The sequence below is a fragment of the Octopus bimaculoides genome, chromosome 16 (genome assembly GCF_046866305.1).
Source record: "Octopus bimaculoides isolate indiv1 chromosome 16, ASM4686630v1, whole genome shotgun sequence".
Lineage (NCBI taxonomy): Eukaryota > Metazoa > Mollusca > Cephalopoda > Octopoda > Octopodidae > Octopus > Octopus bimaculoides.
In genome coordinates, this window is record NC_142943.1 from 31680377 (window position 1) to 31687952 (window position 7576).

Consider the following 7576-nt stretch of genomic DNA (forward strand, 5'->3'; position numbering starts at 1 on the left):
ACTTATGTATATTTATTTGTATGTTTGTATATATATGTGTATAAATGTATGCATGCATTTCTATATATATGTATAGGTCCATGTATGTGTGTGAGTGCGTGTGTAAATATATACAAACGCATACATACACACACACACACACACACACACACACACACACATATATATTTATATATACGTGTCTTCATGCGTGTCTGAACTTTTACACTGACATGTCACTGTGTGAGCACACACACACACATACACACACAAGCACATACACACATGAATGCATGCATACACGCAAAGACACACAAACACATAATTTATATATATATATATATATATATATATATATATATATGCACACACACTAATAGACAATTGCATTCTCAAGGCAATTGGAATCGCTGCTGCATTATACAATATAATTTTTCTTCCTTTTTTTCTTCTATTCTTTCTTTTCACTCAATCTCAACACCTTCCTCCCTACCTCTCACTTTCTCAACCTTCTTCCTTCTTCCACTTCCCCTTCCTCTTCCTCTTCTTTTCCCGATGTTTTAAAACTCGACGCCATTTTGGTTGAGCGAGCTTTAGTTATCTGCTGCCAACAAAGATTTCTCAAGCAATTGCTACTTAACTGATAAGGACGTATTTTTTTCTTCTTCTTCTTCGTCTTCTTCGGGTCCGTCTCTTTAATTAAAACGGATTTAACGCCCAGAAAGCCACGCTGGAGAAATGCAAGACCGTGGCAATGACAAAAGCCACTAAACTCTTGGTAAAACATATCTTTGGAACGGGCTTTTAGTAATGGCTGCCTGATCGCCTGCTCGGACGCCATTTTTCTTTATATATTATTTTGTGTGTGTTCATGTTTCGGTTTTGTTTAAAACAATTGACGTGAACGAGGCTGTTGCCGATAATTGCCTTGTTTGTTGCGAAAAGTGAAGGACAGTCAACACACGAATGAGCTGCTTTTGGCTGGCTCTTTATTTATTTTTTTTTCAGCTTTTCTGCTTGGAATAGTGAAAAGAAATCGCCTAAACGAAATTTCTATTATTGCGTTCGTATGAATGAATATATGTCCGTATGTACGTACGTACGTATGCATGCATGTATGTATGTATGTATGTATGTATGTATGTATGTATGTATGTATGTATGTATGCATGTATAGTTCAATTTCTTCTTGCCTTCTGTTCCTCCTCCTCTGTCTCTTCCTCCTCCATCTAATTCTTTCGGCATGGGGATCGTGATGGCTGAAGGTAGAGTGGCGACACTCACCCCACATCCATTCTTCTTCCTTAGAAAGAGACAAGGGTTGAGAGAAGGGTTTAGCAACGTGCTCTCATAGAAAAACCTTTACACTACAAGAACCATCCAAAGACAGTTTGGTGTCCAATACAACACGCAGAAATAGCCAAAATAGTGGAACGGTGAAAAACAAATTCTTATGCTTTAGTTACGTCCCATAACGTGCGTTCGAACTTCACCGAACAATTGATTAATATTTAATTTCATCATTCTCTCCACTCTCCACCGCTCAAAATGTTATGGTCTTGTTAATATTTGTGTTTATTACTAGTATTGTGAATGTGTGTGACTTAGAGGTTAGGGTATTCGGCTCACAATCGTAAGGTCGTGAGTTCGATTGCCGGCGGCGCGTTGTGTCCTTCAAGAAGACACTTTATTTCACTCTGCTCTAATCACCTCAGCTGGCAAAAATGAGTAGTACCTGTTTTACACGGTTTCGATATCCTGTTTAGAATCATATCATTTTCACCGTATCATTACAAATCTCATTTTAGTTCCTCACCATTACCAATTCCTCTGCCAATATATCTTATATTTCAATTCCTTCTATCAGGTCCAGGGAACATGTAGTAAGGGTATGTCTCTCCTGTGGTGCCCACCCACACTGACCAATTTGTTTCCTCATATCTTACTGAAAAATGCGTAATTTTAAATAACATTTTTAAAAGATACGTTTTCGAGTGTTTAGATTGTGATTTTGCAAATGAATTTTTTTAACGATTTCTCTTTTGGTGAGTTTCGGAATATTCTTGCTCCAAATTCCGACTTTATCTTTTCATTTTTTTTTTACTTGTTTCTGTCATCAGACTGCGGCCATGCTGGGGCAACGCCTTGAAGAATTTAGCCGAATGAATCGTCCTCAGTACTTATTTTTTAAAAACCTGCTACTTATTCTATCGTTTTTCTTTCGGCCGAACCGCTAAGTTACGGAGACGTAAACACAGCAACACCGGATGTCAAGCGGTGGTGGGAAGACAAACGTGGACACAAACACACACACACACGCACACACACACACAAGCACACACGCTCACACACACGCACACACACACACACACACACACACACACACACACACACACACACACACACACACACACACACACACACACACACACTCACACACACATATATACGAGGAGGTGCTGAAAGAACCTGTTTTTAATAAGTATATCGTGAAAAGCTTGGCTGGAGACCCAATCATCTGAGTTCTTTTACAGAGCCTAGACAAGCTTAAGGGCCGCTTCGATAAGTGTGTGAATCTGAGAAGATAATACGTTGAAGAAAATCATAATTAACTGACCCTCCTGTATTTTTGTTTACTCAAAACCAGGAAATCTTCGGCACGCCTTCGTGTGTGTGTGTGTGTGTGTGTGTGTGTGTGTGTGTGTATATATATATATATATATATATATATATATATATATAAACAATATATGAGTATATGCATATATATGTACATGTATGTATATACGTTCATCTACATGTACATATAGATACATAACTGGGTACATGACGTGGCAAAAGAACAAGGACAAAATGGTAAACAAAGTGCAACAAACAAGCAGGCCACATAGAAACATCCCCTTCATCAGCTGCCACCATTAAAACTCCGGCGTTTCAAAGAATTAAGGCAGTACGCATCGTTAAAATGATTCTTCCCACGAACACAAATTAAATTGTTTTCGTGGAGGGTAGTGGCGGACGGAAAACAAGACAGGAAAACGAAACGGTGAAATAAACAAACAAAAAGGCTGTACAGCCAGACGTGAAGTGTGTATGTCTTGAACGCTGTGAAGCACGTACAGGAGGGGCAAAGAAGTACGTGCGAGCTTGGTGATTCCAAGAACGAAAAAAAATAGCAGCCGGACACACGTGACCAAGGCTGTGTGAAGAGAAAGAGTAGCAGAGGGAAAAGGAGGGGGGGAGTAGAATAAAAGTGAGCAACGAGAGATAGAGAGAGAGAGAGAGAGAGAGATATTAGTAGTAACGGTGAGAGGCGAAGGACGAGTAACAAGAGATAGAGATAGATAGATAGATAGAGATAGAGAGAGAGAGAGAGAGAGAGAGAGAGAGAGAGAGAGAGAGAGAAGTAGTGACAGGTAGAGGCGAAGAACAGTAGAGGGGAAGAATGAGAGGGGGAGATAGAAATAGAGAGAGTCGCGTTAGAAAAATAGTTAAAACTTACTGTATAAAGGTAACGCATGCGTTCTGTCGTGATACAAACAATATATGAGTATATGCATATATATGTACATGTATGTATATACGTTCATCTACATGTACATATAGATATACAAATTTAATTTGCGGTCCATGGGAAGAGCCGTTTTAGCGATGCGTCCTGCCCAGCTCTTCGAAACGCCGGTGTTAAAACGGGGGTAGCTGATGAAGAAGAATGTTCTCTATGTGGCTTGTGTGTTTTCTCGTCTACGTTTTGTTTGCAATGTCCTGTACCCAGATATGCACCTATACATACAGGTGGATGTCGGTATGCACATACCTGTACGTATATATGCATATACTCATTTACTATTTGTTTATATATATATATATATATATATATATATATATATATATATATATATATATATATATACACATATATATATTTACTCTTTTACTCTTTTACTCGTTTCTGCCATGCGACTGCGGTCATGTTGGAGCACCATATATATATATATATATATATACACTACTACTACTATATGTGTGAGATGAGCAGATAAACGTATAAACAAATAAAAGAAACGTACAAACTCACATGCACGCACGCACGCACACACACACACTCGTACACACATGCAACGCAAGCACACGTACATCCAAATGAAAACCAAACTGATCCATAGGTACACACACATACACCCACCGAGTCATGCATGTTAATCACCCACATAATCACACGCACCTATAAATATATACACACTAACACTGTATTAAGACTATTATCACAAAATAGAACGGTCTTAATCAGTGGCCTCGGTAGCGCAGTAGGCAGCGCGTCAGTCTCATAATCAAGTAACAAAGCAGAGGTATCTGAAGGTCGTGAGTTCGATCCTCACCTGGGGCACATTTTTTTTTATAAAATACATTTTTTTGTAAATATTTTTTTCTGCGATAGGCACAAGGGGAGGAGCTAATCGATTGCTTCGATCCCTGTATTGGACTTCTTATTTCATCGATCCCGAAAGCATTAACAGCAAAGTCGACTTCTACCTTATTCTCTTTGTAAATATCCTGTTAACCCTATGTTGGAAGAATAATTAAGGACACACAACAAGAAATTATTTTTAGTAAAAGCCATAGCTGAAAAGTGAATTATTGCAATTTTTGAGCATTTTGGGCATTGTTAATTTAAAGCAATGTCTCTCAACTATTTTTTTTTACCAATGGACCACTTTAGTTCCTGTTTTACACAGACGTACCCTCCTAGACACTCGATGTTTTAAAAATCCTATTATAGGTACAGGCGTGGCTCACAATCACGCATGTACCTATAATAAGTTGCTTCTCAACCACATGGTTCTGCGTTCAGACCCACTGTGGGGCATCTTGGGCAAGTGTCTTCTACTATAGTGTCGGCCAAGGGATTGAATCCGTATCCTTAGGATCATGAATTAAACTACCTTAGCCACTTGGCTACGCGTCTTCATTCGGTCGTCAACATGCTCTGCTGCTGCTGCTGCTACTACTACTACTCCTACTACTACTGCTGCTGTTCCACAGCCTCCTCCTCCTACTACTATCTCTCCATCTTCTCTCTAAATTCTTCTTTATCGTTCCTTTCGCTATCTCGCAGACCCGTTTCTCCACTTCGTTTTATCCAAACTTTCTTTCCTCCTCCCTTTCTCCACTGCCACCACCACCACCAGTACCACCACCACCACCACCACCACCACTACCTTCTTCTCCTCTTCCTCACCCCACCCCTCTTTCTCGTCGCTCCATCCCAGAAATTTTCACTATGAAATCCCATGTGAAACACAGCGATATCTAAAACGAGAGTCTCGCGAGATTGCCACAAGTAACACAGCTGCCAACTGAAGCGTAAGATAGACGGAATGGAAGAAGTAGAGACAGAAAGATAGAGAATGGGAATAAAAGAGAGTGAGAGAGAGAGAGAGAGAGAGAGAGAGAGAGAGAGCGTAGGGAAAAGAGTGAAGGATAGAAAGCGAGTGAGGAAATGACGAAGATTTAAGCTTGAATTTCGACCGTATGAATGATTTCATTTCGTAAAAATGTGATTGCAATCGTCCATAGTGGAGAATTTGGCAAATTTGCTGAAATAAACGAAAGATAGAAGCAACGATAAGAAATGGTTACAACCACAATAACAACAACATGGTCAATAAAAATATTTTCTTTATCATAACTATTCCTAACTTTGGTACGAGGTACGCAATTTCGAAGGAAGGGAGCAAGTTGATTACATCGACCCCAGTACATGACTGGTACATTGTTTTATCGATCTCGAAAGAATGCAAAGCAAAGATGACTTTGGCGGTATTTGACTTCTGAATATTAAGAACCAGAACAAATGTGGCTCAGCATTTTGTGCGATGCGCTTAAGATTCTGCAAGTTCGTCATTATTTTTTAATAAACACAATGCAGAAAATTGAAGCGTATTTTTAGTCGATTAAATTGATCTCTGCTTCTTTATTTTATCGATCCTGAAGAGAAGGAAGGCAAAGTTGATCGATACATTTTTTATCTGTCGTTTCCAGAATTTGCATTACTTATCATGTTTTCCATTTTTTCTCTCGTTATTTGCGTATTTAGATCCTTCGTTTTCGTATTTCATGTTGTTTACTGTTGGTAACGACCTGCATCCATTTATATGTATGTAATATATATATATATATATATATATATTACATACATACATATATATATATATGTATATATATATGCATATATATATAAGCTTATATATGCATATATATTATTTATATTATTATACATTTATGTATATATATGTATATATATATTTGTGTATATATATGTATATATATATATATGCATGTATGTATATATATATTTATATTTGTACATATTTTGTGTATACATACACTTATATATATGTGTAGATATATATACGTATATGTCTGTCTGTCTATCTATCTGTCTGTCTATCTATCTATCTATCTATCTATCTATCTATCTATCTATCTATCTATCTATCTATCTATCTACATGTGTGTGTGCGCGTGTGTGTGTGTGTGTGTGTGTGTATCTATGTGTGCATATATATGTAAACGTGTATATGTATGTTGCAAATATATGTTGCAAATATATGAAAAATTTGGAATATTTAATTTAATTTTAAAGTAATAAATATTTTTCGTTTCAAAATTAGTATTAATTTCATCATTTTGTATAAGCCCCAAGAAATTTGATAAATAGTAAATCACAGTTATTACATGTATTTCATATGACATGATATTACTCATAGTGGCAAAAAAAAAATATTTCAAAAATTGTCTGCCACATGACGGGTAACACCCTAGTTTTAAGGTAATAAACTAAATTGGCGGATTGACTGAAACATTAGAATATTCAATGGCGGTTCTGTACGTTCTGAGTTCAAATCATGTTGAGGTCGACTTTGTCTTTCATCCTTTCAGAGGTTCATTAAAATAAAGAACCAGTCAAGCACCGAAGCCGATGTAATCGAGGAAACCCTCTCCACTACAAATTACTAGCCTTGTTGCTAAACTAGAAACCGGTATTAAGGCAGGCGTTTCGTCCGTCTCTACGTTCTGAGTTCAAATTCCGCGTTTGTCGCATTTGACTTTCATCCTTTTGGGATCGATAAAATAACTACCATTTGAGTACTGGGGTCGAAATAATCGACTTTACCCGCTTCCCCGAAATTGATGGCCTTGATCCAAAATTTGGAATCAACATAATATATTGCAGTTTAAGGCGGCGAGATGGCAGAATCGTTAGCACGCCGGGATCGATAAAATAACTGCCAATTGAGCAGAGTTGTCGACTTACCCCGTTCTTGAAATTGCTGGCTTTGTGCCAAACTTTGAAACCATTATTATTATAGATTAACTTAAAGACGTGAGTTGATTCCTGTACCAACCCAAGCAGAAAATGTTAACGGGTTCCTTTTGGTACATGTTGCTCCAGTATGAGCGTGGGTGAGGTAAGAAGTTTGAATATAAACAGTGTGCTCTAATCCGATTTAAGTAGTAGTACCACCATCCCCCCTTGTGTAGGCGGGAATCTTAAGTGTTAATTACACCTAGTTTTAATTAACGTATGTTTACC

The 7576-nt window shown here is 37.7% G+C and overlaps 1 non-coding gene across 1 annotated transcript; it reads left to right on the forward strand.

Annotated features, from left to right (window-relative positions):
- Positions 1-4272: 4272 nt before the first annotated feature.
- Positions 4273-4366, forward strand: Trnam-cau (transfer RNA methionine (anticodon CAU)). Its single transcript has 2 exons — positions 4273-4309; positions 4331-4366. It is a non-coding gene; the product is annotated as a tRNA-Met (tRNA).
- The last annotated feature ends 3210 nt before the right edge of the window (positions 4367-7576 follow it).